The sequence below is a fragment of the Polypterus senegalus genome, chromosome 1, assembly GCF_016835505.1.
Source record: "Polypterus senegalus isolate Bchr_013 chromosome 1, ASM1683550v1, whole genome shotgun sequence".
In the NCBI taxonomy this organism is placed as follows: Eukaryota; Metazoa; Chordata; class Cladistia; order Polypteriformes; family Polypteridae; genus Polypterus; species Polypterus senegalus.
The window spans coordinates 159,237,124-159,249,895 of NC_053154.1; the positions used below are offsets into that span (position 1 = coordinate 159,237,124).

Sequence of the window (12,772 nt, forward strand, 5' to 3'; positions counted from 1 at the left end):
TTTCACACCAGTAAGATTACAAACCAGCCTCAGGATGAGAAAGCACACCGCCTCTTTCTTCTTGTTTATTCTTTAATCACTTATAAATAGTGATTCTCAGCTTATAACACAATATATAGATAAAATAAACTCATTTTTGTGAAGCTATGAAGAAAGCAGTTAAACATATCCAGCCTGGGACTGGTCAATTAAACTGGTGTATTATACGCTTTCTGTGATATTGTCCATCTGTGAACAGGCACAGCAGCTGGTAAGCATTGATAGAATGACCCAGAGCTAGAAGTCTTTAAGAGTGAATGAGAGTGGGAGAGAAAGGATTAAAAACAAGAAAGGGAGCCTTCATTAAACTTTTTTGCATGTGTACCGCTGTCAGTTCACTTGTTTACAGCTGGAGTGAACTGATAACACTGGCTAATAACATAAGCAATAGAAAGGAACATTACTTATGGAAAAAGTATAGCAATGCTGCATCTATTTAGAAATGTCACCCTTGCAATTGTGCATGATATTTCCAAAAAGAAAGTCAACATGAGAATGTTTACTTCACCCCCGTAACTCTGTAGCAACACCTCAAAATAAGAGACCATACAATGATTTGATCAGATGACTTTGTAACCAGTGCTTCAGACACTCCAACACCGTCACCAAAGAGTTAAACGTAGTCAGATGCAGAGCTAACAAAAATCAGTGAGACAGTCCATGCAAAGATGATGACTAAAGAAACAGCCAGTCCCCGAAGATACCATATTTGCAAGGAAAACCAGGAAAACAAGTGTCATTGCGAAGGCAATCAATAAGATCTTATGCAGCCGCCACCACCACGTTCCACTCCAAGGACCCATGATCCCCACTGACTAAATATTAGTAATGAAAGTGGTGGCAAAGTGGTAATTATGAAGAGCTGAATTTCGCACCCTGCAGTTTCCTGGCATGATGGATTCAGTCAATTTCCTCTTCTTGCTGACTAGTTTCCTAGGTTCCTCTTCAGTAAATCCAATATGCAAGTTCATTTTGACATGAAAAAGGGACCATTTTCTCTTGGAGGACTAGCCCAAACAGCTTGTCCGTGGTGCTGTGTGCTATGGAGAAAAGGCCAGCTGTCCTCAGGAAAAGCACATTACGCCCAAGTTGCAGGTTCATGCTCTTCATGCGCTTCTTCTTCCACATTATAATTTTAGCAGAAAGCTGCCCTCTACAGATTCAAGTCAGCATATGCAATGCAGGGAAAAAGTTTAAAGTACTGTATGTAACAACTTAAACTGAGTCAAAAACCATCCACAATATTTATATTTTTATTTAGGTTTTTCACATCCTGAAACTTTACTTTCTTCATTTAGTAGATTTACAACTCATAAAATGGATCCTTCATTGCCACATTACTAATGTAGTTGCTCCAACTTACTTATATTTACTGGCTAGTGGCTTTTGAAAGTCTTGCTTTGGTGAACATGGTGCACATTTTAACATAGTCCTCCCGGCAACCACTGCAAGTAACAGATACATTGCTGAAGAAAATCCCTTTATGAAAATAATAAGTAGCTGTGATTTGAGCATTTTGAGGCAGGCTGGCGCCCTGCCCGGGGTTTGTTTCCTGCCTTGCACCATGTGTTGGGCGCGATTGGCTCCAGCAGACTCCCATGATCCTGTAGTTAGGATATAGCGGGTTGGATAATGGATGGATGGATGGATTTGAGTGTTTCTGGTTTCCAACAGACTTTTGGTGCAAAACTTCAGTTGCATTAGAAAGACAGTAGTCATTAGTTGAATTAGTCATACGATAAAGCCATATCTGCATGTTTTCCTATGAGGATTTCATTATACTTCCAGCTGCACACCTTTTTTGTAGTCAATGCCATCCTGTGAAGACTAGAATTCCCTTGATTTGAGCTATTGTTACAGGCTAATAAAATGAAAATCTAGGTTTTCATTAAGAGTTTCCCATTTTATTTAGTCTTTAAGAACTGGAATTTAAGGCAATGCAGAAGCTAATTTTCCCACTGTAGCTGGTGTCAAAGGTAACAAAGGCAGGGTGCTTCGAACCTTTAAACCCACAGCTCAATAAGGTCAGATAAGAAAATATCATCATTACAAGTAATGACACATTCAATGAAAAATGACTACAGCTCTGTTTTGACAGTGCATTCATTGTCAAGACAAATAAAGGTTGGTACATGGAACAATCCCGGACAAAAAACATATGAGGACAAAACAGACAACTGTGACAAAGAACAGCTAATAGGTTAAAACATCAGTTGAAGCCAGAGTGAGACTACACATTAAGAATTTGAAAAAAATAATCAGATAGCATGTTCAATATGAGTCATAACTGTAATTTTTTTTTAAAAAAAGTATATGCTGTTGAAATTTGAAAAACGAAGAGGAGTTAAGATAATAAATGAAAGATTCTGTTCAGTCCTGGCACAATCAGGTAAGGCATATATTAAAGTACATTGTGGATATATTCTAACTATACTAGATATACCAAGGCGTACTACTGTACATTTCAAACTGAAATAATAGCCACATATGATCACCATTATAAGTACGGTACAATAAATATGGATACTTGATCATATATAAAATTAGATTCCCAGGAAATGGGATCATGATAACATATTTTAATTTCTGGCACTTAAAGCATCATGTTTCTTGACAACGTGTGGTTTTTTTTGAAAATGTGTACCTACAGCCAAATTAATGGTGTAAATAAATTAACTGTAAATAGTCCATCTTTCCCATCTCATACTGTATTTAATGCTATAAAGAAATTCATACAGTATCTTCATATAATCACTCATTCACTTTTCAGCCATTTGAAGACAGAGCTTATCTCAGCAGCAGAGAGAACAAGAGTTCCTAGTTACCCTGATAGCATGCCTCTGGAGCAATGAAAAAAGGCGATTTGAACAAAGTAGGAACATGTAAACTCCAAGGCTGGGCTCAAACATGTGATTTAGCCCAAGTAGCAGAAAACATTCTGTATGATTGTATTTATCACCTGAAAGGGGGCATTAACCGATGCTGCTTCAATAAAAATGAACTGATGCTGTTTCAATAATTAAAAGCCTTGGAGTTAAGACTAAGTTAAGTTCTTCACATAAATGATACTAGCCACTTAAGACACTAAAGTGCTTTGATATGATCATGTACGAAAGAGCAACTTTCATGAACCCAAGAAGGAGAACATTATGCATGGTAACAACTGACAAGATCCAAAATAAAAGTCAAAACTACATAAAAGACTGAGGATAAATCTGAAGTGAAATCTGCTTATGAAATTAATGATAAAATAAGGGTTTCATTTCCCCAGAGTCAAGCCTACTTACTGTCGGAGTGCTTTCTTTGCTACCACTAAGAGTTTCTTATTGGCAAAGAATTTTGTGGTACATCACTATACATACTATACAAATCTTACACCAAATGTCATTTAACAGACACATATACATTCCATGATGCACTGTAAATGGGAATGTCGAGATCTACATTGATTATTTAGATTTCAACACATCTTAGATAGGTAGCACAGCTGATATGCGAAGAAAATGCAATTGCCGCACCACTCTTGCTAGCGCACAGTGAATGTTGATTTATTCTTTACAGAGTAGCTATTGTGGGCTCTTCATATTTGGCTTCCAAGAGTAATGAACAATGACATAAGTACTCAAATTTTAATGCTTTCAGATCCTCCTGTCTGAAATAAGTATGTTTTCTAAAGACAAGCCAGGTTTGAAAAATGAAGAATGGACTGGAATTTTTGGTTGACCTGATCTCACTTATTCTTAATTGCTAAAGCAGTGGGTAACTTCCAAGTAACATGCTGCATGCAGTAAAAATATTTCACAACAAAAACTAAAGTTAAAATGCATGTGTGGAAGTGCTGGAGGAGCTAAGAAGTGAGATTGAAATGAGATTCCACAGTGCAATGGAACACCGATTTTTTCAATATTGTTGAAAATGATTTTCATTATGTTTCATAACCCTCAATCCATTTATCATTCATCTCTGACCTGTTGAATGTGCTGCCTTGGAAAATGAAATTGTTGAGCTGTAGATAAATGCAATCTTGAAAGCTAAACACAAACCCAGTGGTGGACACTTCTATCATATGGACTGTTCAACTGACAGACACATTAATCAATTTGGACAAAGGTAATTGCCCTTTGTCTCAGAACACATACTTATGAATCCACACTTTCCTCTAAAAACATGCTAAACAAAAACCGTTTGCACAGTCAGACTCATAGCCAACTGGAGTGACTGACAAGTACTGCCACAGCAGCTTCCAAATACAGAATTACAATTGTCATGCAGATGTATGCATATATTCACTCATGCAACCATTAAAGTAGGACCATTTCAATTTCAACTGATGTTTGTTGTCATGACTATGTAATATTGTGTTCTGAAAGATACCTATTGGCCACATATAGTGTGGTGCACTAAAACAAAAGCTGACACATCTGCAAAATGATAGTAGTGATTTGGAGAGTGTATCTCTCCATTTCATTACCCCATTGAAATGTTGCTCCTTTAACTGCACAGACCAATGTGACAGTGTAATGTAACACTATAGACCAGGGTTTCTTAAACTATATGGTGTGACCCAAAATGGGTTGTGGGTTTGTTGGGTAATCAGTTATTATTGTTTTCAATGGCAATGGGTAGCGTATGGTTTATGAAGTAGGTTGCAGTGGAATGCTGAGGGTTGATGATGATTGTACTTGATCACCTTTCTCTCTCCAACAGTTGTCCATGATTCTCCAAAGGGACCCCCATCCCCACCATTCTGACAACTAGGCTACTATTACCGCCTCCAAAGATCAGAGCTCTGTTGATCTTTCATAATTCTCTGACAAATGTTGATTGAATGAGTCTTAAAAAGAGCAAGACTGGGTCACAACAAAACAAAGTTTAAGAATCCCTGCTATAGACAGTCAAAGACTGGATGATCAGTTAAAGTTGGGAGGCTGGGTATTTGTGATCCTGTAGTGCTTAATGTTAACAAAAAAAAATTTTGATAAATGACCTGGCTGTTCTTAAATTTGAATCTGTACATAATTGTTTTTATAATAAACTGATTATGAAGTATTTGACTGTATCCACCATTTCTGAAGGTAAGACATTGAGGGAATCACAGGTATCAGTCTTTAGTATGCATTTTATATGCTGTGTTGGGATTCCTTGGTGTTCATTTACTCAAAAATGCTGTATTACACTCATTAGGCAAGGAGGTCTTAACAAGCCCCTACTTTACGTGAAAAATTGGGGTTATTGGCACACTGACATACTTTAATAGGGGGTGAGGTCCTTTATAAGCAAGACTGCAGATATTTTGCCTTAGGAGCATTTCAGAGGTAAGGTTTTACTGTGGATACCCCTACCAGAGCATGTATATGGACTGTATAATGTCTTAATGAGATGTATTAATCTTTAGGTCCAGGTTTGACTAGCCCTGATGAATGGGCTAGAACCTCGAAGCGTGTCAGCCTGATGGACAATGGGTGAATATTCATTGACAGAAGTTTCAACTATGGATACCATAGCTATATTGAGCCCATGAAATTAAGGACTACTTTCACGACATGCCTATATTCTGCAATATGTTTAGCAAGTTAGAAACCTTTATGTTGATGATAAATAATATTCAAAGTCTTGTGCTCAAGTAAAAAAAAATGAAAGAGGGGGTTGGGCAGTGTTGTGAGGTCTGTACTTTTCCTCACTCAGTTGGGCTCTTTTTGATCGTCATCTGTAGGGAAAAAAATGGACTTTTGTGGGTTTCAGTTGTTTTAGGCTAGTTTTTTTTTTAAATCAACCCTCCTCTCCATCCATCTGGCACATTTTCCTCAGCTACTCACACTTGTATATGTTCATTGCCATTGTATAATTTCTGAGGTGGAACCATTGTGTGATGGTATACGCTCATTCTATCACTTTGAAATATCTCTGAAGGGACACTATCCTCCTTGGTCTTTGATAGCATGTACTTAACACTTTAGCTCTAATACCACCCCCTGCTTTCTGATGTGTCATTTTGTCTATTTCAGGAATTGGGCTATTCTTTTGGGCAAAGTAACTATTTTTAAGCTGTCCATGGGCTAAATATTTTTAAGAGACCTGGCAACCCAGAGGTTGGGTGTCTGTGAACCTGTAGTGGTTAAAGTGAACAAAAAATTATTTGATAAATGACCTGGCTGTTATTTAGTTTGTACCAGAAAATTTTAAACAGTGAAGGTCTGACACAATGTGATTTCAAGACTATGTGAGTAGCACAGCAAATACATTTGAGCCCATGTTTGATTATGCTCTGGGGTGCCTTATTAGCAGAGGTTTGTGTGGAGTTTTCATTAACTCTGCCATTTGTTTGAGTATGCCATGTCAAAGACTGGCACCATGTCCAACTGCTGCTGCTGAGATAGTCTCGAGTTTCAAGTGGTCTTAAGTCAGAAAAGCATATAGAGAAAATTAACAAACAATGTTAATAAAGGACTGGATGACATACTGGGAGGCTTTTCCCCCCAGCATCAGAAAACTGACATATAGACACTTGAAGGTCTGAGTGAATATATGTATTAGAGGTAATTGATAAATAGAGTATGAGTGAGTAGGGATGGCATTATGGAGTTCAGGGAAACAGGGAAGACTGGTCAAACATCTCTGGACTTGGAAGAAATTGGCTACCTGATGGGGATGTTTCTGGAGAGCTAGAGTGTGAGCCTCTAAATTGAAAACGGGGGGCTTTAGGGCTGCTTCTGGGAGAAAGACCCATCCAATTCAATGACAAGGGAACTTTGGAGATGATGGACGTTAACAAATCATCTTGAGATTTAGTAGGAGATTTACAGTCAAAACTTTCATTAAAACTGCAAGACATATTCTCTTCGCTTTTGTTCAGCATATATTTTAAAAGAGCTCCAGGACTGGAAGCAGACAGACTGAACTTAGGGACATGCAGTGACTCTTTCACATTTTTGGAACACTCTTCTTTTGATGGGGAAATGACATTGCTCTGTGTACCAGCGTAGGAATGTCTAAATCCTGGTGGCAAATCATTCATTCTGGTCGAACCAGACATATTGGGTCCTAAATCAACTTTCCATATTCCATAGGAACCCAAGTCCCAGGAATCCAGGTTGACTCCTAAAGATGATTGTGCTCTGCATATATTATTCTGTGAAACCTTCAGCTTATAGGTTGGAGAAGAGGAATGTGCTCTTCTTACGATATTAGAATCTTTCTGCTGGCAACGTCCTCTGATGTACTTGTTATCTTGTGAGAAAGCATTGATGGGACCATGAGGCTTTTCTTTCGAATTTCCTGGAACTCCTGTGATTTCGATTTTTGGGATTGAATGGCGCTTCCTGGCCTTATGTTGGGATGAAAGAACATTAGGTGCATTGTTACAGATGCCCAGATACAAATTGTGTGGTGGTGCCCCCTGACCAAGGGGATGCCGACGACTTAATGGAACACAGGGAGGCTTCACAACCTACATTTGGGATTTATGAGAAAAACTTAAGGTTACCAGAACATATAATGGCAAAATAAAAGAAGCGATGGTGATGACTTAATGTTAAACAAAGTAACACCGCTGGATATAGCACTGGAAACATTAAATACAATAAAGCATAACAATCGTGCAAACCAGAAGCAAAAGATGAAGCATTCAAAAATTCAACTTAAAAAAACCCCAAAAAAACCATGAAGAAACAACATTTATTTCTATGGTGCCCTTCCATAATGGACAAATCCCAAGGAATGTTACAAGTTCAAAGCTTTAAAACAATTAGTTACATATGTTTTTTAATTGAAGCACAGACTGGCTGAAGGCTTATCTAAGGTAAAACAATCAGTTACAGATGAGGACTGAACTGAGAGTTTTGTGACTTTAAGCCTACTGCCACAAGGCCAAATTATTTATAATTAGAGACAAATATCACTCTTGTTTCGATTTCATTCATACAATACAGGTGCTGGTCATATAATTAGAATATCATGACAAAGTTGATTTATTTCAGTAATTCCATTCAAAAAGTGAAACTTGTATATTAGATTCATTCATTACACACAGATTGATGTATTTCAAATGTTTATTTCTTTTAATTTTGATGATTATAACTGACAACTAATGAAAGTCCCAAATTCAGTATCTCGGAAAATTAGAATATTGTGAAAAGGTTCAATATTGAAGACACCTGGTGCCACACTCTAATCAGCTAATTAACTCAAAACACCTGCAAAAGCCTTTAAATGGTCTCTCAGTCTAGTTCTGTAGGCTACACAATCATGGGGAAGACTGCTGACTTGACAGTTGTCCAAAAGACGACCATTGACACCTTGCACAAGGAGGGCAAGACACAAAAGGTCATTGCTAAAGAGGCTGCCTATTCACAGAGCTCTGTGTCCAAGCACATTAATAGAGAGGCGAAGGGAAGGACAAGATGTTGTAGAAAAAAGTGTACAAGCAATAGGGATAACCGCACCCTGGAGAGGATTGTGAAACAAAACCCATTCAAAACTGTGGGGGAGATTCACAAAGAGTGGACTGCAGCTGGAGTCAGTGCTTCAAGAACCACCACACACAGACGTATGCAAGACATGGGTTTCAGCTGTCGCATTCCTTGTGTCAAGCCACTCTTGAACAAGAGACAGCGTCAGAAGCATCTCGCCTGGGCTAAAGACAAAACTGCTGCTGAGTGGTCCAAAGTTATGTTCTCTGATGAAAGTAAATTTTGCATTTCCTTTGGAAATCAAGGTCCCAGAGTCTGGAGGAAGAGAGGAGAGGCACAGAATCCACGTTGCTTGAGGTCCAGTGTAAAGTTTCCACAGTCAGTGATGGTTTGGGGTGCCATGTCATCTGCTGGTGTTGGTCCATTGTGTTTTCTGAGGTCCAAGGTCAACGCAGCCGTCTACCAGGAAGTTTTAGAGCACTTCATGCTTCCTGCTGCTGACGAACTTTATGGAGATGCAGATTTCATTTTCCAACAGGACCTGGCACCTGCACAAAGTGCCAAAACTACCAGTACCTGGTTTAAGGACCATGGTATCCCTGTTCTTGATTGGCCAGCAAACTCGCCTGACCTTAACCCCATAGAAAATCAATGGGTATTGTGAAGAGGAAGATGCAATATGCCAGACCCAACAATTCAGAAGAGCTGAAGGCCACTATCAGAGCAACATGGGCTCTCATAACACCTGAGCAGTGCCACAGACTGATCGACTCCATGCCACGCCGCATTGCTGCAGTAATCCAGGCCAAAGGAGCCCCAACTAAATATTGAGTGCTGTACATGCTCATACTTTTCATGTTCATACCTTTCAGTTGGCCAACATTTCTAAAAATCGTTTTTTTGCATTGGTCTTAATTGATATTCTAATTTTCTGAGATACTGAATTTGGGACTTTCATTAGTTGTCAGTTATAATCATCAAAATTAAAAGAAATAAACATTTGAAATGCATCAGTCTGTGTGTAATGAATGAATCTAATATACAAATTTCAACTTTGTCATGATATTCTAATTTTATGACCGGCACCTGTATATCAGCTCTGGACACTGTTGACAAAATAGATCTGGTGAAGGGTACCTAAATGGGAGGTTAAATCATATTGACCAGGGCTGATATAGGGCACAGTGCACTTATCACCTACACCAATTGTTTTCAAACTGGGGGCGGTGGCAGTTCTGCAATGTTGAGGTTTGAAGAAAAAAAAAAATCCAATTCCGATTTGTCTTTAGATTGTCTCGTGAAGATTTCAAATAAACATAACATTAAATGTTCAACAACTGTTGCATGAAAATGTACAGTAAGTGTAAATGTAGTTATAGTCTAGTGATGCAGTATTATGCAAGCAGCATGTGAGAAAGCATATAAACAAAAAACGAAAATGGTCTCCCCTAGACTTTCTCATATTTACTGTAGATATGGGGATGGAGTAAATTGCAAGACAATTATTACATTTTTATATTATGTACATTAAAAAAATCAACAACAAATTAAATCAAATTAATAAAACATTGAACAATTATAAAAGTGAAGTTGAATAAACTCCTCCTTGAACCACCACCTTATTGTGGTGGAGGGGTTTGCATGTCCCAATGATCCTAGGAGCTCTGTTGTCTGGGGCTTTATGCCCCTGGTAGGGTCATCCAAAGCAAACAGGTCCAAGGTGAGGGATGAGACAAAGAGCGGTTCAACCAAACCTCCTATGAAAAACAAAAACCTTGGACGACGTTTTCCCTCGCCCGGACGCGGGTCACCGGGGCCCCCCTCTGGAGCCAGGCCTGGAGTTGGGGCTCAATGGCGAGCGCCTGGTGGCCAGGCCTGCACCCATGGGGCTGAGCCGGGCACAGCCCGAAGAGGCAACATAGGTCCCCCTTCCCATGGGCTCACCACCTGTAGGACGAGCCAAGGAGGTCGGCTGCAGTGTAAGTTGGGTGAGGGCCAAAGGCATGTCCTTGGCGGTCTGATCCTCGGCTACAGAAGCTGGCTTTTGGGACGTGGAATGTTACCTCTCTGAAGGGGAAGGAGCCTGAGCTAGTGCACGAGGTCGAGAGTTTCCGGCTAGATATAGTCAGGCTCAACTCGACGCACAGCTTGGACTCTGGAACCAACATCCTTGAGAGGGGCTGGACTTTCTACCACTCTGGAGTTGTCCCCGGTGAGAGGCGCCGAGCAGATGTAGGCATACTTATCGCCCCCTGACTTGCAGCCTGTTCATTGGGGTTTACCCGGTGGACAAAAGGGTAACCTCCCTCCGCCTTTGGGTGGGGGGATGAGTCCTAACTGGTGTTTGTGCATATGCGCCAAACAGCAGTTTGGAGTACCCACCCTTTTTGGAGTCCCTGGAGGGGGTGCTAGAGGGAATACCTTCTGAGGACTCCCTCGTACTGCTGGGAGACTTCAATGCTCACGTGGGCAATGACAGTGAGACCTGGAAGGGTGTGATTGGGAGGAATGGCCCCCCCGATCTGAACCCGAGCAGTGTTTTGTTATTGGACTTCTGTGCTGGTCACGGATTGTCCATAACGAACACCATGTTCAAGCATAGGGGTGTTCATATGTGCACTTGGCACCAGGACACCCTAGGCCTCAGTTTGATGATCGACTTTGTGGTCGTGTCATCGGACTTGTGGTCACATGTCTTAGACACTCAGGTATAGAGAGGGGCAGAGCTGTCAACTGATCACCACCTGGTGGTGAGTTGGCTTCGATGGTGGGGGAGGATGCTGGTCAGGCCCGGTAGGCCCAAACGTGTTGTGAGGGTCTGCTGGGAACGTCTGGCAGAGTCCCCTGTCAGAAGTAGCTTCAATTCACACCTCCAGCAGAACTTCAACCATCTCACCATGTCCCAAGGGAGGTGGAGGACATCGAGTTTGCATGGGCCATTTTCTGTGCCTCTATTGTCATGGCGGCAATCCCTGAACCCGTTGGTGGCCACCGGCGGTGAGGGATGCCGTCAAGCTGAAGAAGGAGTCCTACCAGACCCTTTTGTCCTGTGGGACTCTAGAGGCAGCTAATAGGTGCTGGCAGGCCAAACGGAATGCGGCTTCGGTGGTTGCTGAGGCAAAAACTCAGGCATGGGAGGAGTTTGGGGAGGCCATGGAGAACGACTTTCGGACGGCTTCGAGGAGATTCTGGTCCACCGTCCGGCGTCTCAGGAGGGGGAAGCAGTGCAGTGTCAACACTGTATATAATGTGGATGGTGTGCTGCTGACCTCGACTCGGGATGTTATGGGTCGGTGGGGGGAGTACTTCGAAGACCTCAATCTCACTAACATGCCTTCCAATGAGGAAGCAGAGCCTGGAGACTCAGAGATGGGTTGGAGGAGAAAAGAGATATCTGGGATGTCTGCTTCCCCCACAATCCAGACCTGAATAAGTGGCATAAAATGGATGGAAGAACATTCCCTTAAAGCCATATTGGGTGAAAGTGAAATTTAATCTGGAGTAGAAGGAAGAGTAACGTTTGTGAAGGCACACTGTTTAGGAGGAAAGAAATGAAGTGAGAGGAGTATGTCTTGCTGTCATATTTAGAAATAAGATATTGTAAAGGTGACCCAGCTGAGGGTGTTAGGGGTACATGTGCTAGACAGTAAACAAGTTTAATCGGCAGGCATGGAAAATTTCTTGCCAGAGTAACATGTTCAAGCAGAACACTGGGTAGCAGCATACCTTTACCTCTTTGGGTTGGACATCTGTGTGGAAAATCTAGCTGAAGTGGGCATTATTGTGGTCCATCTAAGCCAGCGGAATGAGCTCTCAGGAGGTGACCTCCCTGTTTTTATCTGTCCAGGGCTGATGCCCTGTTAAGGGCTTTTTCTCACTTTGCATTTGATGGCCCACAAAACCCTGAACTATATTAAGTAGGTTTAATAATGTTATGCATATTATTCAAAACATCATGTAACTTTCAGTACGATTTTTCAAATCTCAGGTAATGTTTAACTGTGTTTGTTTTTGTCACTACAAAAACTCTCTTTCTTGGATATTAATGGTTTTGCCAGTCTATAAAATTACATTTAAAATATTTAAACTAAACACTGAAAAATGACATTTAAAATATAATCATTGACAACTAATTTACTAACCGATATCCACATTTGTTCATATCCTTATAAGGTAGTGTTCCAGTTACTTCCCATTATTTTACATAGCCAATGATTAGATATTCAGTGTGAATGAAAGAATAAATAAAGGGGTCAGTGAGTGAGCAAGTGACAATATGCATCCTAAACATGGCTTGACAAGCACCCCTCTCAGAGGCAGTGTTA

General features: G+C 40.6%; 1 protein-coding gene across 9 annotated transcripts in view; it reads right to left on the reverse strand.

Annotated features, from left to right (window-relative positions):
- Positions 1 to 12,772, reverse strand: part of tnika (TRAF2 and NCK interacting kinase a) — a 385,955-nt gene that overhangs the window by 82,972 nt on the left and 290,211 nt on the right. The gene's annotated exons all lie outside the window — the stretch shown is intronic.